The following is a 25,156-nucleotide window of genomic DNA, read 5'->3' on the forward strand; positions in this document are numbered from 1 at the left end:
AAATGGTGACTTAACAATGTGAAGTGTCGGTCAAATTCTGCAGTCCCATTATGGGGTAATCCTAATCTGCGAATTTTGTGGGACCTTACTGTGGTAGACATGCCAGCCCTCACAATTTGGGAAAATCAATCATCCACGATCTCATGATAGGGCTTTCGTGGAGCTTGACTTGGCAAATTATAAAGTAATAATATTGGTGCCTTTCATTACCCATATATCGATTTGGATAAATTTAAAATAAAGAAAAAACGAAGGGAGGAATTTTTGATGTGTTCAAGTGAATTTCTTTGACCAGCATGTTCCCAGATAAGAAGGTGGCATTGCTGAATCTTGTACTGGGGAATGGGATAGGCCAGTCGGACAAACTGGCTGTGGGAAACCAGTTGGATAACAATGGTCATCGTATTGTAAAGTTTGGATTAGTAATGGGGAAGAGCAATCTAAGGTAGAACTCCAAAATTGGAAGATGACTAAATTCAATGGGATGGGATCTAACCAGGGTAAAACAACTGAAAACTGACAGGAAAATCGGTAACAATGGGTGATCTTTAAGGAGGAGATATTTTGGGTATATGCTAGATACATTTCGACCAGTGTGAAAGGTAGGGAAACAAAAGTCAGGGCTTCTGAGATGATAAGGGAGATAGGAAATACAAACAAAAAGATATGTGATGCACGTTGGGCAAATTCTTTAAGCGAGAACCAGGCCAAATTCAAAAGTTAAGAAGGCAACTGGAAGAGGAGAATATGAGAACAGGATAGCATTTAACATAAAAGGGAACCCCAAGATCATCATCTGCATGCAACTGAGAAAATTGTGCCTTTAAGTAATGCTTAAATCCTCTACTTTTGTTGCTGGTTTGTCCAGGGGGCTACAGGGTAAACATTTTGTGAGACTATTCCAGATTTTACAACTTTTAATCTTTAGAAATATACAGAAGATTACTTCTGCATGTATGAAATGACAAAAATGGATATTTTGAAGCTGATGATGCCACAGCACTATTGAGGAGGAATTGAGAGCACAGATGTTAATATTCCACAAAGTAATTGGTCCAGTGTACTGTCTTGCTGCCTCCGTGTTCCTATTGTTCAGGACCTCTGTTGCAGGTTGGAAGAATTTTTAGCAATTGTCATTCGTGTGAGATTCGAACACTGGGCGGGATTATCCGTTTGCCGATGCCGAAATAGCAAAACGTGATTGGGCGGGGAATAGGTTCCGACGCTAAAATCATGATGAGCACCAATTTTGATGCAAAATCGCGATTCTTCGTCACCTGAACAACGGTGTCAATGGGTACCGGAACCCACGTACAGTGGACACCGTTTACATATCATTAGCGGGCCTGACCCGGTATTCTCCGGAGTCTCCACGATGCTCCGCCTCTGATGGGTCCGACGGCGCAGTTCACTTGTGCTTTTAGAAATTGTGAAATCGGTGTCGTGGCTGCTGAGGGAAAGAGGGGACACAGAAAGCATCCAACATTGCCATAGTTTTCTGACAGTTGTACTGCTGGCCGGGGGGGCTTCTGCCAGGACCAGAGGTGTGTGTGTGTGAGTGGGTGGTTGGGGAGGGGGGGGGGGGGGTGGTGTAAGCAGGGGGCAGCCAGGAGGTGGGCTGTGGGATAGGGGTGGACCATGGGGCAGCCATGCAGTTGCGCATGCCGCGGACAGCCCACTGAACTTAGAGACACGAGTCGTACAGGTGTCTCACCAGGATACCCCTCTAGGTGCCCTCTGGCCCCAACCAACCAAACCAACCAATCAGCTGTATGGGCGGCTCCAGCACAACCAGTGCCATCTTGTTAGTTGGGGCGAATCTGTGTGGGGATTGTAATGTGTATATGCGGCTGCAGTTTGTCAGCCTCCCGAGTTAGAATCATGGACCCGGATGAATCACGTGCCGTTCTTCATTGGAATCGGTTGTGTTCCACGTGGTGCCGGTGCTAGCCACTCGACAGTAGGGGAATTGGTCCAGGTTCAGCACCACTTTTGCTGTCGTGAATGTCCACAAATTCTGCATTGGCGTCAATACTTCATCTCAGAAACAGCGAATCCCGCCGATTGACCAGAGTAGAAGCTAAAGTCTTGAAATGGTATAATAGAAAAACTACTCATGGCAGTATGTTTGTCAGGTTGTACATCGAGATGTTAGCAGACAAAATACATCATCCAAATTAGCAATGGAGAGTGCAGAAATTCTGAAGACTCTCCCATGGCCATATTTACTTCCTGTTAGCATCTTAGAGTGAGCTAAATCTGCTTAACTTCGAAACATGGGTCAAAAGGGCAAGGGACTGTTTTGCCACAGCCCCAGTATACATGCTCTTATTTGACTAGAGCACAGAAAGAGTGACCTTGAGGAGAGGTCCTCCAGATTAAGAAATGATTCGGTAATGTGGGGGCAGAGAAAAAAGATTCCACTTGTTGAAGAGCCCAGAACTAGGGAACATAATCACAAAATGATTACCAATAAAATCCAACAAGAAATTAGGAGAAATTCTTTACTCAAGAGTGACACGAAAGTAGAATATGTTACCACCAGGAGCAGTTGAAGTGAATGGCATAGATACGCTTAAGGGATAGCTAGGTAAACATGAGAAAGAAATAAATAGAAGGATTTGTTGGTGGGGTTAGTTAAAGTAGAGCAGAAGGAGGTTGTGCGTAGCATAAGTGCCAGCATAGGCATGTTGGGCTGATTGGCCTGTTTATGTTTTGTAGATTTTATGTTACTCTATTTGAAAAGATTTCTCTTCCTTTGCAGTTGGTCTGCACTTGTGCTGTATGTTGCATGAATGTAGAAACAGCAACTAACAATCTTAAAGATCTTCTTTTTGGATATATGCGCTTGGGTTTACTTGCCTTAAATAACCTTAATGTGTGCTGCATGATTGTGACATTAGTAAGCATTATTGTAAGTATTAAGCTAAAGCTGAGTGTTACTTTTGTAGGATGGTAATACTGGACTAAGTAATTTCTGAATACATTGTAATATAGTTACTGAGTGGTTCTCCCACTGATTTGTACTACACAGTTAAAAAAGTTCAAGGGTGACCCATCAGAGGACCATCTACAAACTTGATTTTTAATCATTTTTATTGTTTGGTCAGTCAATAGAAAAATTTTCTTTCTGTTCCATCAAACATTATCTTGGATTCAGATGCTGGTAATGATTGTATTCCCTGGCAGGATGGTGACATGCCACTGGAAGTACAAGTCTCATCTGCTGGCCATATAGTTACTTAAACAGGTAGACTTTTCATCTGTTATTAATCTTGAGTTGGCTGTTGTCCTGCCTTTTAACAGCTAGTTACAAAGTAATATTGATTGAGATAGTCTTGTCAAACTGTTCCTGGTGAATACAATGTAAAGGTGTATTCACAAAAAGGAAATTGTGGCCAAACCAGGCTGTGAACAAAAACTTGGATTTAAATAGCATATTTAGCACAACAAAACATTCAAAATTGCGCCACAGGAGTATCATACAACAAATGTATTGACACCAAGCCATATGAGGAGGCATTAGGTTAGATCATAGAATTTACAGTGCAGAAGGAGGCCATTCAGGCCATCGAATCCGCACTGATCCTTGGAAAGAGCACCCTACTTACGCCCATGCCTCCTCCCTATCACTGTAACCCAGTAACCCCACCTAACCTTTTGGACACTTGAGGGGCAATTTAGCATGGCCAATCTACCTAACCTGTACATCTTTGGACTATGGGAGGAAACCAGAGCACCAAGAGAAAACCCACGCAGACATGGGTAGAAATTGAAAACTCCACACAGTCACCCGGGACCGGAATTCAACCCGGGTTCCTGGAGCTGTGAGGCAGCAATGCTAACCACTGTGCCACCGTGCTGCCCAGCTTGGTCAAAGAGATAGGTTTTAAGGAGTGTCTTAAAAGAGGAAAGTGTGGTAGAGGTTGAGGTACAAGTAGGGTATTCTAGAAATTGAGGTCTAGGCATCTGATGACCACAAACCAATGGTGAAGCAATTAAAATTTGAAACACGAGGCCGGAATGAGATCAATACAGATATCTTGGAGGATTGTGAAGGAAATTCTAAAGATATGCGGTGGGGGAGTTGGATTTGAAAACCAGGATGAGCATTTAAAAATCAAGACAATGCTAGATCGGGAGCAAGTGTATGCCCGCGAGCACAGAGGTGATAAAGAAACAGAATTGCCACCAGTTTGGACATGGTCAACAAAGTTTTGGATGATTTCAAGTTTACGGAGTGTAGACTGTGGAAAACCAGCCAGGAGTGCATCGGAATATTCAAGTCTAGAGGTAATGGAAGCAGATGAGCTCAGCGAGATGAAAAGTTGGGCAATGTTGGGGGCCTCACGGTAGCATGGTGGTTAGCATCAATGCTTCACAGCTCCAGGGTCCCAGGTTCGATTCCCGGCTGGGTCACTGTCTGTGTGGAGTCTGCACGTCCTCCCCGTGTGTGCGTGGGTTTCCTCCGGGTGCTCCGGTTTCCTCCCAAAGTCCAAAGATGTGCGGGTTAGGTGGATTGGCCATGCTAAATTGCCCGTAGTGTAAGGTTAATGGGGGGATTGTTGGGTATACGGGTTACGTGGGTTTAAGTGGGGTGATCATTGCTCGGCACAACATCGAGGGCCGAAGGGCCTGTTCTGTGCTGTACTGTTCTATGTTCTATGTTACAGAGATAAAAATAGGCGGTCTTAGTGATTGCATGAATATGAGGTCAAATGCTCAACGGGATTGTGAATAGACTGGCTTATGTGCTCCAGTGGTGCAATTGGTTAGTGCCCTGTACTCATTCAGCAGTGAACAGACTGGCTTAATCTCAGACTATTGCCCAGGGAGAGGGGTGGAGTCAGTAGCTAGAGAATGGAGTTTGGAGCGGGGACTGAAAACAGTTGCTTCAATTTTCCCAATGTTTAACTGCTGGAAATTTTTGCCCATCCAGAATTGGATTTTTAGTGGTCAGATACTGTAGCAACAGTGAAGGTGCTGCAAAAGTAGAGATGGATTTTGCCAGTGTACATGTGAAACCTAATGTGCCTTCCGACATGTAAATGCAAAATAGGAGAGAGACACCAGAGGTAATGGTTTTTAAAGAAAAATCATTGCATGTAATTATCTGGTACAGTTAGATAGATAAGAATGGAGCCAGCTGGATAACAGTGGAGAGGGGTTGGAAGAGGATAGTGTGGTCAACCATGTCAATGGTTGCAGACAGGTGAAGGAGGAATACTTTACCAATGTAATTTGTGACTTTGATAGGAACTGTTTTGGTACAGTGCCAGGGGAACATACCTGATTTGGGGGGGAAATCAGACATTAAATTCAGGAAAGATGGGATTGGATTTTGGAGGAGACAACATGTTCAAAGATTTTGGAGACATGGGGATATGGGATGGTAATTTGGAAGGCTGGTTTAGTGAAGGGTGATTTTCTTTGAGGATGGAGTGAGGATCACAGGTTTAAAAGAGAGTGACGTATCGACAACATAGCGACTACATAGGGACCAAGAGGTTAAATTAGGAGTAAGCAGTTTAGTGGGAATAGAGTTGAGGGAGCAGGAGCTGTGTCTCATGGACAAAATGAGCTCTGAGAGGGCATGGGGAGAAATAGAAGAGAAACTAGAGAAAGGTGTAAGCTCAGGGTTGTGGCAGTTAGGAGGATTAGTGGTTAATGGAAGGGAATGGGGCTGCTGAGGTAGTTGAGCAGATGTCTTGCTAAAGAAGCCCAAGACCTCATTGCACTTGTTGGAGGTGAGTGTCAAGGGGACAGGTGAGAGGGTTTAAGGAAATTGTTTGCAGCAGAGAAAAGTAGCCATGGGTTATCTTTGCATTCCAGGATGATCCTGGATTAGCAAGTATAATTAACAGATGAGAGCATAATGATTTATGCGGTCTAGCCGGATATAGCAGTGGATGGTAATATCAGTTGCCCACCATATCCGTTCAAATCTGCGCTCCTTGGATTAAAGGAGTGTAGATGAGAACCATACCAGGGAAATGGCCAGGATGAGAGCCATTGTTATTGGAGACTGGACCATCAGCGGTGGAGGTGAGGGTGTGGTTGAGTACAACGGTAGATGCAGAGGTGTCGTGGTGAACTGAAGGTCAAAGTTGGGATTTTGAAAGTACAAATCAAGGAAAAGAATGTAATTCGGGGAAGTTTAAAAATATTTGGACGTAGTATTAAGTTTTCTAACTTGCCTTTTTAAATTTTCCACAATACATTGTTTATACATCTGTGTTTTAAACTTCTACACAGCTCTAGAAATTTACAAAAAAAAATAGTGATCCTAATTATAGATAATTTCACTACCAATATATTTGTTTTTGACAACCTATCTTCTGAGTAACCTTGACCAAACGTCAAACTGAAACAGAAGCTAGGTTAGGAAGAATTATTTTTAGAGGACAGGGACTTTTTACACATGCTGATTTTAAAACTCTTCTGATTGGCTACCATGTACTATTGCAGTCCTAGTTTGGGGGAGTGGGGAGAACCCTTTTTTGTTATGACTGAGATTTTGTTTCATGTTACAAAACCCTGCACTCTGCCAGGTCCATTATTGCGCCATTGGTCCAGAATATGCAAATAGTTAAGGACCAGGTGAGCACGAACCATGAGTTTTTATTGGTTATAATTAGTTAAAGTGTTAGGTTGCAATACTTGAACTCTAAGAACACCGGTAGTGGTAACTATCTTTGTTCTAAGAAATTGGGTGGGTTTGATGCAATGCAATCATTTGTCATTTCTTGGAGCTTCCTGTAGAGCTCACATAGAAAAAAAGTGACTAAACCCAGTTTGAACATAATATTGTTTTAGAAATGCTTGTTAGCAAATATAACTGCTGAGTGAATAAATTGTGATAGACGTCTTGTTTCCTGTTTGACAAGCTGCTGCAGACTTTAAATACTCATTGACTAAAACCTAAACATATTTGAACTAATACAGGAATGAGTGACTAATAATGAGATGTGGTTGTTTGGTGCCTACGTTTGTATTGACGGGATAGAAGTTGCAATGGAAAATCACCACTCCAAGTAAGAATCACACTCCTACATTTATGAGGGAAGATTATTTTTTTAAAAATAAGCTTTTCACTTTTTGGCCAGGTCTTCATAATGCACATTTGTTTGAAGTAATTTCAAAATAACATTTTGCTCACGAGCATGTGATCTTTCTGATTTTTCTGTCTTTTTTCGTTTGGTAACCTGCAGATTAAAAGTATAATGATATTGTCTTTTCATGCAAGTAGGTTACCATTTATCACCTGAACTCGTGCAATCATCATGTTGCACGGTTTGAATTTCAACACATTGACTCGTGTTCTATGAACAAGAGATGCTGTAATAAATGTCAACTATTTAAAATGAATTTGATTGTGTGGTTGGTCAGGAAAATGGAACAAACCTCATGCTTGAGTTTATTCTGATGGGATAATGTGGGACTGAATGGGATCCTCGACAGATTAGGTGAGCTTATTGACTGTGTGATTGCTGTGTATCTTCATGGATCTTGTTGCTGATAGTCAAGTCAATCCACTCTGAAATATCAGTGTTTCTCAAGAAACCATTGTTTGGGCACTGGACTGCTCACTATTGAAAGTTCACAGCTCTGAATATCAGATCTTTTGCTATCTTTTCCATGTATTTTGTTCTTGCAGTAAAATTAAGTCGAATGAAAAGTCTTGAACATTAATTGTTCTATGAGAAACATTGCATTAATATAGTGAACACATGGTTTAACTTTTGCGGTGTCCAAGCTCTGTTTCTCCAAGGTAAACCTTTGTTTATCCAGCTTAGGAACAAAATAAGGTTGCGGGAAGAAGAGAAGCTCCCTACTGAAGATAAGTATGAGTCAATGTGTTCAAGCAGGCCATCCACCACTCAGAGTATTTAACGATGGGGCCACACCCTGATATCTTTCAGTTGCGTATGCTGAATAGTTTTTGAACCGCTAATTACTGTATGAGGTGGAAATTGCTAGCATTCAGAGGTCCTGTCCCAATGGTTGGCTGTGTTTGTTTATTTTGTTTGCCCATCTTGTGCAGCGGTTGATTTGCCTCAACGCTGCATTTCGGCTGATGTAGTGTAGGTTATGGAAATGACTAAAGCTATTTGTATAAGATACAGTATACTTCAGAGACTTCAAAGTAGCTTGTGGGCGATCTGAAATAATGCTATTATTGCACACCAAAGAATAGAGAAAGATTGGGCTAGATGCCTTTGGAAGAGTATCAGACTCTGACAGCTCTCCTCTATTATTTTGCATGAAATAAAAATCGAAAATGGTGGAAATACTCAGCAAGACAGATTGCATCTGCAGAGAATAAAACAGAATCACAATTTTAGTGTGCACAGTATTTTGCATTTATTATTTGCGCCAAGTGTCAGCATTGTGCTGGACATAATGCAGGTGTGTTCAATGTAAAATAAAACTTTGTGTTAAAACTCCAGCAATAATTCTAACCTCGGGGGAGCACCATCTACTGCACTGTGATATTTTCATTGAGGCTGCGTGGGAAACAGCCCTTCAATGGCCATTAGTTGGCCACTTAAGAACTTTAATTGGGGCAAGGATGGGCTTTCCCATGCAAGGCCTTGCCCACCCTGGTGTAAAATCACGTAGAGAAGGCACCTGGAAGGAATCTAGTCCCATCAAATCAGTCCCTCTCCCCGCTACCGCAAAACCCACTTTAAAATTCTGTCCATGGTTCATGCTTTCTGAGATGAGTCATGAACCATGAAAGAATCCAAATCTGCAGCCAGGAATGAAACAATAATCTAGCATTTAACATCCTTTTGGAAATATATGTCTCCGCCTACCTTTTCATAAAGCTCTCAATCAAACACAGACAGTGAAGGTCTAGTTGGAGAAACCATTAATCGGAACCAAACAAACACATCAGCATTGAAAAATTACTTCAAAGAATCATAGAATTTACAGTGCAGAAGGAGGCCATTCAGCCCATCGAATCTGCAGCAGCCCTTGGAAAGAGCACCCCACTTAAGACCACACCACATTTAATCCCAAAACCCAGTAACCCTACTTGACATTTTTGGACACGAGGGCAATTTATTACGGCCAATCCACCTAACCTGCACATCTTTGGACTGTGGGAGGAAACTGGAACACCCAGAGGAAACCCACAGAGACACTGGGAGAAAGTGCAAACTCCACACAGAGAGTGACCAAGTTGGGAATGGAACCTGGGACCCTGGAGCTGTGAAGCAACATTGCTAAACACTGTTCTACTAACCATTCAAGGCCTTTTGGAAGTGGTCTGAATATCATAATATCGGAACTAGGGACTCGATCGTGAAAGATTAAGCTAGAAGGTTATGAAACTGTTAATCAAACAAGACTAGCAGCCCCTTTGCAACTGTGTCAAAATGGAGATGGGATCACTGAGTCAGGAAATTTCCCGACTCCCGCTTCCCACCTTCTTGATGAAAATCTGGCCTAATCACCTGTTCTCGCTTCTCCAATGTTGAAAATTTCAGTCTTTGTTCCGTCAAGCTAAGTGCATTGATACCTTTTAATGAGGGGTCACAACCATTAGGAAAGACTGAATTGGCTGAAGCTTTTTTAGAAAAGTTAGGTTGAAGAGTGACTTGACGGAGGACTTTCAGATTTTGAAAGGATTTGATAGGGTAGTCGTAGAGAAAATATTTTTGCTTGTGCGGCAGTTAAAAACTAGAGCCAGAAATATTAGATTGTCACAAACAAATCCCATAGAGAATCAAGAGGGAATTTCTTTACCTAGAGGGAAGTTGGAATGTAGTTTAGTAAGCACGGGGTGATGTGTGAATTAAGTTATGGATAGTAGAGTTTTGGATGAGCTTAATTTTGTGGAAGTTGGGAGGACAGTCAGGAATCCTTTGAAATAGTCAACACTAGAAAGAACGAAGGCAATGATGAGGGTTTCAGCAGCAAATGAGCTGAGACGGGAACACAGACGTAATGAAGGTGGAAGAGGGATGGAGCAGATATATGGTCAGAACTCCGATTTGGGTAAAAATAGGATACAAATGTTATGAACGATTTGGCTCAGCCTTGGACTGTTGCAGGGAGGGGATGGTGCCAATGGTATTAGGGCCAGTGAGAGCTCTCAACTGGGCACAGTAACCCATGGAGTGCCCCCTCACCCAGGCAGCAACGGCTGCCCCCGTGGGGGTGGGTGCCTGCCCCAGGGATGTAAGCCCTGACAACTGTTGCTGGATGGCCAAAAAATAGTCATCCCAGACTTACGGGGCTCGTTATCGGTGCCAACGCCACAGCAACATAATTCTGATCAAAGAACGTGTGAGAACTTTCTTTTGATTAAACGTGTTAGAACAGTTAGGGGAGGTTTACCAGAATATTAGCAGGGATAAGGGAATTCAGAGTGCGGCGAGGTTGGAAAAGTTGTAACTGTTTTCCTTGGGTCGGTGATGTTGGAAAAGTCATAACTCTTTTTTTTTTCCTTGGGGTGGTGAGAGAAGTTTAAAAAGTGACCTTCTGGAGGTGTATATAATGAGAGGTTTTGGTAGTATAAATAGAGAAAAAATATCCCCTCTGATGAGTGGGTCAATAACTAGAAGTCATGAATTTCGAACCATGAAAAAGATCTAGTGGGGATGTGAGGAGAATTTTTTTCAGAGTTGTCAGCAACTGGGGTACTCTGCATCCTTCTTTACTGTAATTTTCTATGATTCTATATTTTGCTCTTTCAAGTCACTTATCAAAAAAAGTATGTAGTCACTCAATGCTTTTAAGATTAGAGTCTTACTGAACTGTTTGTGTGACCAGTTAAGTTCTGTGTATCTTCTTCCTCACCCTCAAATACTCTTTATTATCCCTCCACAATATATTTTTCTTCATGTGAAGGGTGAACAGCTGTTGATGTTGCTCGATGATCGGCCAACAGGAATTAAAATTTTGTCAGCTGTGACTGATTCTCTAAATCTTTCCAGCTTGTTTTTTTCCTTCTCCCCTCTCCCACCTGTTTGAGAAGGAATACTGCGCTATCTTACTGCTGCATATAGAGACCAGGCAAGGAGCCAGTGGACTGATATTTTAAAATAAATGTAAAGTTGTTTTACATGAGAGACTGTTGACATTTTGCAACTATATATTTCTCTTTTTTTCTCCTTTTATTACTGATAAAATGAAGCATTCAACCCTGTTAATATTATACAGTTACCGTGGATAGAGCAGTTCTTTAAGGGATAGGATTTTGATTTGACAACGAGTATTGATTTTTTTTTGGTTTGAAGTGAAGGTGAGAGGGGGCTGGAGGTTAGCAAGAGTGAGAAAGTGTATTTCACAAAAAAGCACCATATTAGTGGGAAAACTGTCTCTTAAGAAAACCAATATGATATCACTCCACGATAGAATTCCTCCACATGTTGTCCACATGCAGTGTAATTGAATACTTTCAGCTGACTGCCCACAAAATACTGAATGCCTGTATTATGGGTTGCGCATTCTTTGGCCAAAAAACTGTAGAAGCTTGAAAATTTGATAGTGTTTCCTGTTATGCCTAAAACTGGCAAATTTTCTAGTGTGGTTTACAGTGTGGTTATCTCACAAGCTAGTGGCTAAATAAGACTATTGCTCAGTATGGGTTAAAAGCATTATGTCATTTTAATAAGTGACCTCCCTTTTGTGAGACTATTGTCTCTCATTTCATTGGCTATGTTCAACATTCCATACATTTTGCTTTGATGTCTGAACCCACTGCAAAATTTGCATAAAAGATGCACTGCCCACCCATAACAAGTATAGCTAGGCACCATTTATGAATGCAAAGAGCAAAAATGCTTCAGAACTGGAAATAATTGATTATGAATGCTATGGTACTTATTTGTAAAATCAAATGGAATGGACCCAAATTATAGTAGATTTATAAATCCTAAATGCAGGTATTGGAGACCGACTGAAATTTTACATTTTGGACTACAGCCCGCTGCTGTGGTGTCAGCACACGACACTTGTCTGGAGGGAGTCTCACGATGGCAGACCCAAGGGCCAGCACTGCAGGTTGACTCTGCCACTTCATGATGCCATAATGCAAAGCATCACACACCTCTACGACAAAGATGGGTATCTAAAATAAGCATTCACCTGCTTTGGTAATCAAATATTTGACAACCTAGTATCTTAATTGACTGCATAAATGAATTAAATTCAATTTGGTGCAGTTGACGAGTACGCAGCAGAGAATTGTTCAATTAAATCATTAATGTTTTCTTCCACACCTATAAATCCCAAAATGATTAGTAGCAGAAACTGATAACTGGGCGGTACGGTAGCACAGTGGTTAGCGCTGTTGCTTCATAGCGCCAGGGTCCCAGGTTCGATTCCCGGCTTGGGTCACTTGTCTATACGGAGTTGGCACCATCTCCCCATGTCTGCGTGGGTTTCCTCCGGGTGCTCCGGTTTCCTCCCACAAGTCCCGAAAGGCGTGCTGTGAGGTGAATTGGACATTCTGAATTCTCCCTCAGTGCACCCGAACAGGCGCTATAATGTGGCGACTTGGGGATTTTCACTATAACGACATTGCAGTGTTAATGTAAGCCTACTTGTGAAACTAATAAAGATTATTATTCATTTGCTTAGCTAAAATGAGCGTGGCTTGAGCCAAAGTCTTGATTTTTCAACTATCAGAAAATTTAATGTGAAGTAACATTTATACAAAAGTTGATTATTGATGTCCGATGTAAGTAAAACTTCTCTCTTTTTTTTTTAACCAGATTTACCAAAATAGTCCCAGCAAACGTGAATAAAGTTTATTTTTATTTTTAATTTGCTGAACTTGAGGAAAACAACAAAGGGACTTTTTTTTGATATAAAGAAACATGGAAGCTAAGTGCAGGAGTAGGCCATTTAGTCCAGGGGGTGTTTAGCACAGGGCTAAATCGCTGGCTTTGAAAGCAGACCAAGCAGGCCAGCAGCACGGTTCGATTCCCGTAACAGCTTCCCCGAACAGGCGCCGGAATGTGGCGACTAGGGGCTTTTCACAGTAACCATTTGAAGCCTACTCATGACAATAAGCGATTTTCATTTCATTTGATTTCAAGACTTCTTACTGTGCTCACCCCAGTCCAACTCTGGCATCTCCACATCTTGTTAGTTAACCAATCCCTTATCAATGCTGATATGTTACCCCCTACAAGTTGTGCTCTTATTTGGTGTATTAACCTTTTTATGTGAAACCTTATCAAATGCCTTTTGAGTATCCAAGTACACCACATCTACAGTTTTCCCTTTATCTGCCTTGCTTGCTACTTCCTGAAGAAGATCAAATAAATTAGTTTAACGCAATTTCCCTTTCACAAACTATGGTGACTGCCAGATTCCATTATGATTTTCGAAGTACCCTGTTACGACTTCCTTAATATTGGATTCTAGCAATTTCCCTCTTGACAGATGTTAGCTTAACAGGCCTATAGTTTAGCTTTCTGTCTCTTTTTTGAATAAAGGTGCTTATTTTGCACTTTTCCAATACACTGAGGTGCATCCAGGATCTAAGCAATTTTGGGAGATTATGACCAATGCCTCCATCTTTACAGCCACAAGACCCAAGGATGAAGGTCATCTCATCCTAGAGAATTGACAGCCTATAGGTGTAATAGTTTTCTCAGTACCTTTTTTCCAGGCGATGGTGATTGTTTTAAGTTTGTCTCTCCCTCCCTTGATTTCAATTATCCATGGGAAGTTTTCAAAATCTTCTGCAGTGAAGACAGAAACAAAGTTCAGTGATTCCGCCATCTCCTACTTTTCCATTATTAATTCCCCAGCTACACTTTTGTTACTCCTTCATTATTAGTGTCCAAAATTCAGTTTTGTTATACTTTTCTTGCTTAAATACTTTGTAGAAACTCTTGCTCTTTTCATATCTTGAGCTAGCTTTCGCTCATACTCTAATTGCTCCATTTTTAAAATTATTTTTGTTATTCTTTGTACAGATTTTTAAGAAACAGCAATATCTGATCTACCATGAATTTGTAGGTTTGTATATTGTTTCTCTCAATTTGATACTATCCTTAACTTTTGTTATTTAGCCACAGATGGTGCATCTTTTTCCAAGAATTTTTATTCACATTGGGATACATTTTTTCTGAGTTAATTATTTCCTTAAAAGTCTTATGCTGCAGCTCTATTGTCCTATCTTTCAACCTAGTTTCCCAGTTCACTTCAGCCAGCCTTTATACACAAATGTGCACCGATCCATGTCCCACTCTATCCCTGCAATCCCATAAACTAATCTGCACATCCCTGGACACCAAAGGGCAAGTTAGCATGGCTAATTCACATAACCTGCACGTCTTTGGACTGTGGGAGGAAACCGGAGCACCCGGAGGAAACCCATGTCGACAGAGAGAGAGCATACAAACTCCACGCCGACAGTGACACAAGGCCAGAATTGAACCCGGGTTCCTACGCCGTGAGGAAACTGTGCTAACCTTGCAGCCATGTGTAATCAAAAAAACTACCAGTGTTTGTATAAGACGAAAAGTGCAATTTTACTTTTAGCAAACAAACAGGTGATGTGTAGTCTGAGTTAGCCTACTCTTCTTCATCAATAAAGTAATGGATGGTGTCATCAACCGTCCGATCAAGTGCACTTCCGTGGTAATAACCTACCCAACAATGCTTTGTTTGGATTCTGCCTATGACAGTCAGCTCCTGACCTCATTACAACCGTGGTCCATACAGATTCAAAAGAGCTGACCTCATGAGATGCGAGTGACTGCCGTTGTCATCAAGGCAGCATTTCACTAAGTGTGGCAGCAAGAAACTACAGCAAAATTCAAGTCAATGGGAATTGAGTGAAAACTCCCTACTGGTTCGAGTCATATTGGGCACACCAGAAAATGGTTGTTGTTGTTGGAGGCCAATCATCTTAGTCCCAGGATATCTGTGCAGGAGTTCCTCTGGGTGGTGTCCTGATTTGATTTGATTTAATGTCACATGTACTGAAGTACAGTGAAAGTGTTTTTCTGCGGCCGAGGGAATGTACACAGTACCTACATAGTAGTCAAAAGAATAATCAACAGAGAACATTGACAAATGGTACATTGACAAACCGTGATTGGTTACAGTGCGGAACAAGGGGCCAAACAAAGCAAATACATGAGCAAGAGCAGCATAGGGTGTCGTGAATAGTGTTCTTACAGGGAACAGATCAGTCCAAGGGGGAGTCGTTGAGGAGTCTTGTAGCTGTGGGGAAGAAGCTGTTCCTATGTCTGGCTGGGCGGGTCTTCAGACTTCTGTACCTTCTGCCTGATGGAAGGATCTGGAAGAAGGCAATGCCTGTGTGGGTGGGGTCTCTGATTATGCTGTCTGCCTTCCTGAGGCAGTGGTAGGTGTATACAGAATCAATGTGGGGCTGGCAAGCTTGTGTGATGCGCTGGGCTGAGTTCACCACACTCTGCAGTTTCTTGCGATTTTGGACCGAGCAGTTGCCATACCAGGCTCTGATGCAGCTGGATAGGATGCTCTCTATCGCACATCTGTACATCTGTAGAAGTTTGTGAGAGTCGTTGCAGACATACCAAATTTCTTTAGCTTCCGTAGGAAGTAGGGACGTTGTTGGGCTTTCTTGACTGTTGCATCAACGTGAGTGGACCAGGACAGACTGTTGGTGATGGCGACCCCTAGGAACTTAAAGCTATCGACCATCTCCACTTCGGAGCCATTGATGCAGCCGGGAGTGTGTGTCGTTCTACGCTTCCTGAAGTCGATGATCAGTTCAAATCAAATCAAATATTACTTAAGCCAGGCAATGACCATCTCTCCATGCCATTTCATAGCATTGCCATTGCTGAATCCCCTATCAACATCCTGGAGGTTACTGTTGACCAGAAACTGAACTGGAATAGTCATATAAATACTGTGGCTACAGGAACAGTACAGTGGCTTGGGATTTTGCAGCTAGTAATTCACTTCCTGACTCCCCCAAGCCTGTTCTCCATCAGCTTGGGACAATTGTGTACTTGGCTGTCTCTAGTTGTTTCACCACCGTTGTTGATTTCTGGAGCTGGATTTTGTTTGTAAGTCCCCATTCTGCCACTGGGTGAAAATGCTGGTGGGAAATCCACACGTGCCAATGCTGGGACCCAGAGGACAATTTTTCAGGAGGAGGCCAATTAAATGGCTGCTTCTGGGAGCACCATCTGATTAAGAGAGCCAATATTAGGCCCTCCAGCACAGACATGGTGTCAACCCCAGCTATGAATGCAAGTAGTTGAAAGAGAGGGTGCTTCAAAATGGAAACACCCTCTATAATGTTTTCTAAGATTTTAAAATCAAAGAGGCCATTGCTGCCAGTCCACCATCATGGCGGGGCAACCCGTCCACTGGATAAGCAGTGGTTGCAATTATGGCCCTCTGGCTATGGCAGATAGAAAGGGGTCCACATGCCAACTAGAAAATGCTAATTGGTGCGAGCCGTATGGTCTTACTAGACCCTTAGTTTGGCTGCTGCTGCTTGTGGGTGGGTATCCACCATTTGTCACCCCCCCACCCCACATCCCATTGCCAGTTCTCTCCAGCTTTGACAGAGTCATCCAGACTCAAACCTTTTGCTCCCTTCTCTCTCCACAGATGTTGTTAGACCTGCTGAGATTGTCCAATATTTTCTGGTTTTGTTTCAGATTCCAGCATCCGCAGTAATTTTCTTTTATTTGTTCCACATTCTGGTCCTGCCTCCAGGATATTTGCTTGAATATGGGGCCAGATGGGTGAGAGGTACCAGGCCGGTAACGGCAAATTATGGGTCCTACCTCCCTTCCTGCCTCTGGATACAAATTAAAATCTACCGCCTGAAGTATTTCCCGAAATGTTAATAGGGAATAAGAATCATAGACTTTTTTGTGTCATTTATTAGAGTTTGGAAAGTTGGAACTGACACGGTGTGACCTGGAAGCTAAAAGATTTATTGTTGCAAAGTGTAATACTTTACTGATGTCATTTCAGGTCTTTGCTCGGATAACATCAATAAATGCTACCGGCATTTATATTGCAACTTTAGTATAGTAAAAATTCGAGAACGTTATCCAGTATAATTAGGCAGCAAGTTTAAGAAAGAAGCATTAAGACAGATGATCGCGACATTGGTTTTATAGAGCAACCAACCGAAAGGTGATGGAGTGGGCAACAAGCTTCAAGTCGTTCAGTCAGAGCAGGTTGTCTGTTGTTTCAAAGTTTGTATTATCTCCTTCCCATAAAATAAGGGTGTTGTGTTTAGGTATATGGCCTACAGGGAATTCTTATGGCTTTGTGCAGGATTCTACAAGGAATTCATTGGAGTGGCGTTCAAGGACTCCCAATGATAACTTTACCCAACAACTTAATTTTATTGCCGTTGATATTTTCAGGTATGCTTATCACAAGTTGGAGAAATTGATGTCAAATCCAAATCTTTGTGCTTGATCATCAGGCCTTATAGATTAAGAGGGTCCTCGCCAAAAGGCAAAATTTCACCTGGATTTTGGGGCTTAAGGAAGGCCCCAATTTCTTAGAATATGGGATAGTGACATCTAAAGGTGATCCAGAGTTATAAAAACCACCCTTGTATGAATTTTCCAGATTTGGTGAGGTAAATTTGTCAGTTCCTCGGATTGCTTTACAAATATTTTTCTGCTGATACCGCGTAAGATTATTCTACCAGGTGTATTTGACAAGAATTGAAAATTGGTAAATTCCAGCATTTTTCATAAATCACTAGTAGGTTCTACAACTTGCCTTGTAATTCCCTCCCACACATTTGATAGCGAAAAATAATCCTATTCAAAATCCATTTAAAGCTTTTAAGTGGTTCAAAGCTTTTAAATCTCTAAGTGGTTAATCTCTCATTTGAAAAACAATCAAACTCTATTCAGACCCCGCATCAAAGACAATTAATTCTTAATAGCATATTTGAGCTGTTACATAGAACATAGAAGATAATTGTGGTATTTGAAACTCAGCCAAGCATTTATATTGGCATAATTATAGGCTTTAGGGAAATGTAAACAAAGAGCTCTGTTAAACAGATATTACTTTTAGTTCAAAGCGATACTTTCAATCAAAACAGTAATGCAAAAGGTTTTTAATTCGCATGGAAAACTGCTGTCTTTTATTTTACATAGTTCAAAGGGTGGGGTATTTAACAAATCCTAGATCATGACATTTACATAGACCTCATCCACCCATCAGTAATGTTTGCATCTACTCCGTTAATTAGTGAATGAAGGCCGTTGGACCAGCCAAAATGCGGTCTGTTTGAACTCGGCACTGAGTTCAAATGACTGTGGAGTTCAGGTTTCCCTTCCATGCGAATCCAGTTGTCTTTCCCCTCCCAGAAAAAGTTGTATCCATCTACATCAGGATCCCATCCTCCCACCCACCAATTTTAATATCCTGTGGAATTTTGCTGACTCTATGAAAATTACAGCAAGAAATTAATTTTACAGCTTTGAGGTAAAGCACTGCTACACAAAAATAAACATGTCAATGAATTTAAAACGCAAGTGTGCCCCCCCCCCCCCGCCCCCAACTCATAATTTCCCACCCTACGTGAACTTGTGATCTGAAATTTTTCTACCTTTTGTCCTAACTTACACCAATTCCTGTTCACGTATCCTGAACTAACTTGACCTATATTGGCTCCCAATTAAGCAAGGCTGAGAGTTTAAGATTCTCACCCTTGTTTTCAAATCTCTCCTTGGCTCTGTTTTTCCCTATCTCTAATCTCCTCCAGTCCAACAAATCTCTCCGATATGTGTTCCCCCAATTCTGGTCTTTTCTGTATCTCCAATTTGATCACTCCTCCATTGGTGGCTGTGCCTTCAGAGGACAAAGTTCTAAGCTCTGGAATTCCCTCCAAAATCGTACTACTTGGATTTCCTACTTTAAGACACTCCTTAAAACTTTCCTCTTTGATCAAACTTTTGGCCATCTGTCTAAATATCTCCCATGTGGCCAATACCAAATTTTGTTTGAAAACGGAAGAGATCTATTCAGAATTCATTGTGAAATCATAAATGTATCAACTTTGTTACAAATAGCGAATAAAATAAATCATCTCCCTCAACCCAAATAATTTGTGCACATGCATTGTACTTACGATTTGTGTGCAGATTTTTTATTTTCATTAGTTTTTTTGAATTAGAAGTTTAAAAGGGAATTTTCTGTCTTTTCCACATGAGCTGGGTGAATCACAGCAGTTGAACTAAAAAAATAAATAATGCAAGCCAAATTGTTAAAATTAGGTAACCCAAGCTGGGTCCATACGCGCCGTCCAGTCCTGAAATAAAATACCACTTATACTGCCACCCAGTACTTGAATAGTATTCTATTGACTCAGTGATGACTCTATTTATTGCATCCACACTGGACAATACAGCATTGAATCAGTGAACCATTGAAAGCCTCAGCTGAATCAGATTTTGTTCTTGTACAGCTCAATTGGACTGGAATGGTGTGTCCTAGTATTACTCATTCCCATATGAATATTATTTTGGTACTAGTAGAACTGTTAAGAATTTGATGCTACCACTACTGGGAAGGAGGAATTGGCGAGAGGTGGGTTTGGTTTGGTCTTTCTGTTTATCCTGTGTAGGTGTACGCTGCCATTTCTCTTTATCTTACCTACCCCTATATTTATTCTTGGTTTCACCTTTGTATATTATCCCTCAAAAGACTGAGGGCACTCTGATTTGTTTTTCCCAGGACTTTATTAATTCTGTTAATAAACCACTGTCATAAGGAGCAGAGGAGAAGGTTGACTTTCCTTGTTTGCCTCATTCAGCTATCCACATCAAACTATCCAGTGGAGAATTGAAAGCCTAGCATTATCAGGCCATTAGAAGAAATGGGGATTCCTTACCCTTAAAAGAAGGTGACGGAAGAGACGTTCTAGAAATAAGAAATAAAGTGGACTGTGACCGCATGGTAAACAATTACAGGAAGACGAGCACATAATTTGAATTTGCTTGGAAATCTAATTTGTTTTTTGGAAATAGATTTATTCAAATTTTAAACATTGTTACAAAAAGTAAGCACAAACCCAACACAGCGTCCGTCCCCCCACCCGCCCCCTTCACACACACACACATGCATGCGCACACGACGTACGCGTATATGACGTACATGTATATGATGTACACGTGTACGACGCTAACCAGATCCCCAAAGTGTTAGAAAAACAAACCCCATCTCTGGTGGAACCCCTCATCTGCCCCCCTCCGAGCAAATTTCGTCTTCTCCAAGTACAATAACTCCATTAGCTCCCCCAGCCACACCAAGGCACAGGCGAGAGAAGCTGACCTCCCCAACAGGACCCACCTGTGAACGATCAACAAGGCGAAGGTGAAGACATCTACCCCCACATGCGTCTGTAACCCCGGCTGGTATGACACCCCGAATATGGCCTCCAGGAAACCAGGTCCAAATCTACGTATAGGGCCTCTGACGTGATGCTGAAACACCCCCCCCCCCCCCCCCCCCCCCAAATTTCTCCAACCAGGACCAGAACATATGAACATGATTAGCTGGGCCCCTCCCACACCGTTCACAGCTATCCCTTCACCTCTTCAAACAGCCGGCTCATCCTTGCCTTCGTTAAGTGCACTACCTTTAACTGAATCAACCCCAACCTCCCGCACCAGGTTGAGCCATTAACTCTCCGCAGCTCCTCACCCATAAGCCCTCCTCCAGCGCCATCCCCAGCTCCGCCTTCCAGTTAATCCCTTTAACTGACACCATATCCCGTAGATCGCCGAAACGGCTCTAGCCCCAGCACCTCCTGTAACAACAGAGAATGGTGCCACTGGGAAGTTCGGGAAGACCTTTCTTGCAAAGTTCCATACCTAAATGTATATAAAGCCCTCCTCATGCTAGAGCCCCCCTCAACCCCTCCAAACTCGCAAACCGCTCTTCCAAAACAAATCCTTCATCTCCTTTGCCCCTTTCTCTTCTCATCCCTGTAACCTCCGGGCAATTTTATTATTGATGCCAGAAATAATTTCTTCATGAAATAATCAGCAACTGAATAAACATCTAGGAAAGATAAAGGAATTACACATTTTAGTCATCCAACCATCACTTGATGGCCTGGTTGGACATTGCAGTCAATTGGAGAGCATGGTGTCCATTCTCATGTAACTTAAAAATCAAAGTTTCATATGAAGATTTAAAAGTTTTTAGGAGTTCCAGTGGGTCACCTATCCGATTTTAAAACGTGGCTTTAAAAGCTGGAGTTAGACCATAAGACATAGGAGCAGAATTAAGCCATTTGGCCCACCGAGTCTGCTCCATCATTAAATCATGGCTGATATGTTTCTCATTCCCATTCTCCTGCCTTCTCACCATAATCCTAGATCCCCCTATTAATCAAGAACCTATCTATCCCTGTCTTAAAGGCCTTCACAGACATCTGTAGCAAAGAGTTAGAAAGATTCATCTCCTCATCTCAGTTTTAAAGGATCGTCCCTTCAGTCTGAGGCTGTGCCCTTGGGTTCTAGTTTTTCCTACTAGTGGAAACATCCTCTCCACATCCACTCTATGTAGGCCTCCCAGTATCCTGTAAGTTTCAATAAGATCCATACTGCATGTGAAATGGTCTCCTACCAACAATCTTATACACTCTGTTTTAGTTTGGCTGCGAATCAGGTTAACATCTCATTGGTACTGAAACGATTTTGTCTTGATGTATAACTGTACCTTTAAAAACGATTCTGTTTTGCACATGAAATGGAATTAGGGTCTGTCAAAATATCTTACCTTCCCTATGTTATTTGGCTGTTGTCTGCTCTTTGTTTTATTTAGAGAACCAAATCAGTAAAAAGCATCTTGTGCCCTGGAATTCCTGACATTTGCGCAGTGAGTTAAATTCCAATGCACCTGTTTCATTTCTATATCTGGATCATTCCCAGTGATTTGTGGATTGCGTGTAAAGCCTGGCAATGGGAGTTCAGGTCATTAGCCTTTGCAGACCAAGTATATGCTCGAGCAATTGGACCTGAGAACAGAATGGTGGCACCAGCACTGTTGGAGACAAATGTTTATCTTGTCGATGATTTCACTGCCTCCAGAGGTGCTGGACAAACTACTCGCATGCACCTTATGCCAAGGGTGCACCTTTAGAATAATGTCATTGATTTTGGGGCATCTATTGTGACTATTCTCAGAAATGGCGGTGTATCAACACTACTTCAGTTGGTAAAGTCATTTGGGGTAAAGTTGCTGATGAAGCAAGCTGATTCTTTTAAATCAAAATATTCTTAGACTTTTATAGAAATGTTATATTTTCTACTGGGCTGATCTGTTTAGTTGCATATTTTATAACAGCAGAAGCTGAGAGAGAAAGAAACAGAATTGTCCAGCTCTGTAATTAGTCAGCATGCCAATGAAGGCTCAAACAAAATCACAATTTGGAAGGGAAAAGATTTGTTTGTTTTTAATGGGCACAAGATTGTATTCCACAGGTCGAACTCGAGCAACAACAAAGCTAGTTTCCGGCATTTCTAAATATAATACTGAATATCAATTTCTTTTTTTTTAAGTGAAATCAATTCGTCCACCAGTAATTTAGTAATACAGGAACAGATACAATCTTCACCCATAATTCTCACGCTTGAATTTATTTAAGAAAATCACAAAGTGTCTAAATTTAGACCAGCATTGTCGCCATGGGAGCCCAAGGTGGTGCACTCGTTGCTAATTCTAGCTTAGTGCAGGGATTTCACCGAATGCAAATGCAAGTGAACAATGTATGACTCATAGTATCCACTGTGTGCTTTCAATTTGAGTCTGCTTGTTGACCTTCACAAATCGCTGAAATATTTTTACTGCATTGTGGGGTTTTTTAAAAAAATGCAATGTTGCTCTTTTGAAAAATGACACTTTAAATCTGTTTTTAAAAATATATATATAACAAATAATACGAAGAGCACGTGGCAAAATTGAGCAGTGCCATGATCTAACTGTCAGAAATCAGAATCTGACAGACACAGATCAGAGAAGAAACGAAAACTCTGTACATTACTAAATTGATACTGAAATGGAATTTGTGGTTATTGTATTTATTTATATGGGCACAGTGCGAGATGGAGCTAACGAGTCCCATGGGTTACAGGACTATTTCAAGTCGTCAATGTGCTGGGATCCATAGAAAATGAATCGCATTCACAGTGAGAGCGGATTTTTACAAAGAGAATCAGTAGAATGGCCCTCTACCGACCCAATGTGTTGGTGTGAAAGATTTGCAACATACTGCATTCTGAAAATGGAATTTGTTTTGTTACAAGTGGAAGTAAGGAAATTTTAAAATAAGCTCAAATAGTTGAACACCATTCAACATGCTAAATATTTGAGACGGTACTTTCCTTTAATGGATTCCTCTGGTCCGGTTCTTTAGTCTGTGCGCTGAGTTGGACCACTAGATGGCATTCCATGAGATTGCATGCTTTTCCATCATTTAGTGGTTGGTACTACCTGATAATTGTTCATTAGCATTGATACTAAATGTCAAGAAAACTGCAGGTCTGGTGTTTTCTTCCTATATTCTTGGAAACTATGGGGGTTGAAAGAGCTTCTTGATAATTTGAGGAGATTAGCTGTTTAAATATCAGGTGATAAACTACTTTTCTCAATTGCGAATTATCAGCTGTTGCTCCTCCCTGAGTGCAGCCTGGTTTATGTTATATAACGGAAAGTCCTATGTGGAATAAGTTTCCAACTTGAATTACAAATACATTGTTTATACGGTTATTTCTGCTCCACTTCTGTGCTGTAAGGTTGCTTGTCAACATCCAGTCTGGGATGAGCAGTCATTTCTTTCAGCTCGACCTTGTGATGATGCCATTATTTTAGTTCCTTACAATGACTCTATTTCCGTCTACATCTACTGTTGTTGGCTGAGCCATATTGTTTGTATTTTGGGGCCCTTTTTTGGTGTTCATTCATGGGACAAGGATGTCTCTGTTAATGTCCATCCCATGATTGTCCTCAAAAAGATAATGGTCAGCTCCTTTCTTGAACGGCTGCAGTCTGCGTAATGAAGGGATCCATTTTAGAAATGGATTTTGCTCTTAGAAATGGATTTTGACCCAAAGACAATGAAGTCATGGTAATACATTTCCAAGTCAGGGTGGTCCGTGCCTTGGAAGGGAAATTGAAAGTGATGATTTTCCCATGCGGCTGCTACCTTTGTCCCAGGTGACGGAGATGGCAATTTTATGTGGTGCTGTTGTAAAATGGTTGGAGAATTAGTGTGGTCCATCATGTAGATGATACACACTGCAGGCACAATGGACAGGTTCTGGAGTGAGTGAATATTTTAAGGTGGTGGATGGGTGCCAGTCAACAGGCTTTTTTCTGAATGATGTTGAGCCTTTCTGTGTTATTATCCATAAATCCCTACAGTGTAGAAAGAGACTATTCTGCCTATCGAGTCTGCACCAACTCTCCAAACGTACACGGTCTTGGCCCACTCCCCACCCTATCTGCGTAACCTCGTGCATCAATCATGACCAATCCACCTAACCTGCACATGTTTGGACTGTGGGAGGAAACCGGAGCACCTGGAGGAAACCCACGTAACTGGAGCTGCATTCTTCCTGGCAAGTGGGAGAGTATTCTGTCGCACTTTTGTCTTGTACTTTATGGACAGCTTTGGGGAATTAGTAGGCTACTTGCCAGCCTCTGACTTGCTTTTGTAGGTGCAGTATTTATATAGCTAGTCTGGTAAAGTTTCTGGTCAGTGGTATCTCCCAGAAAGTCAGTGGTGGGGGAATTTGGTGATGGTAATACCATTGAATGTTGAGAGATGTGTTTGACTTTCTCTTGTTGGAGATGGTCATTGCCTGGCTCTGTGTGGCATGAATGTCACTTGCTGCTTACAAGCCCAAGACTGAATGTTGTCTAAGTCTCTCTGCATGCAGGCACAGGCTGTTTTAGTACCTGAGGAATTGCATATGGAACTGAACACTGCAAACATCAGGGAACATCTCCACTTCTGACCTTATGAGGACAGAAGACTATTGATAATGCAGCTGAAGATGGTTGGGCCCAGGTCACTGCCCTGAGGAACTCATGCAGTTGTGTCCTCCGGCTGAAATGATTGACCTCCGACAACCACATGTATCTTCCATTATACTTGGTATAACTCCAATATGTAGATACTTTCCTT

At 41.7% G+C, this 25,156-nt stretch overlaps 1 protein-coding gene and 1 long non-coding RNA gene across 2 annotated transcripts in view; one reads left to right on the plus strand and one right to left on the minus strand.

Moving 5' to 3' along the window:
• Positions 1-19,176, minus strand: part of LOC119966049 — a 30,904-nt gene extending 11,728 nt beyond the window's left edge. Inside the window, exons 1-2 of the long non-coding RNA XR_005460663.1 lie at positions 19,091-19,176; positions 13,626-13,709 (exon numbers count right to left, since the gene is read on the minus strand). This is a non-coding gene — a long non-coding RNA (uncharacterized LOC119966049). The remainder of the gene's footprint in view (positions 1-13,625; positions 13,710-19,090) is intronic.
• LOC119966048 (apoptosis regulator Bcl-2-like) overlaps positions 1-25,156 on the plus strand; it is a 155,611-nt gene that overhangs the window by 88,786 nt on the left and 41,669 nt on the right. The window lies entirely within an intron of this gene.

Source organism: Scyliorhinus canicula, chromosome 5 (assembly GCF_902713615.1).
Source record: "Scyliorhinus canicula chromosome 5, sScyCan1.1, whole genome shotgun sequence".
NCBI lineage: Eukaryota > Metazoa > Chordata > Chondrichthyes > Carcharhiniformes > Scyliorhinidae > Scyliorhinus > Scyliorhinus canicula.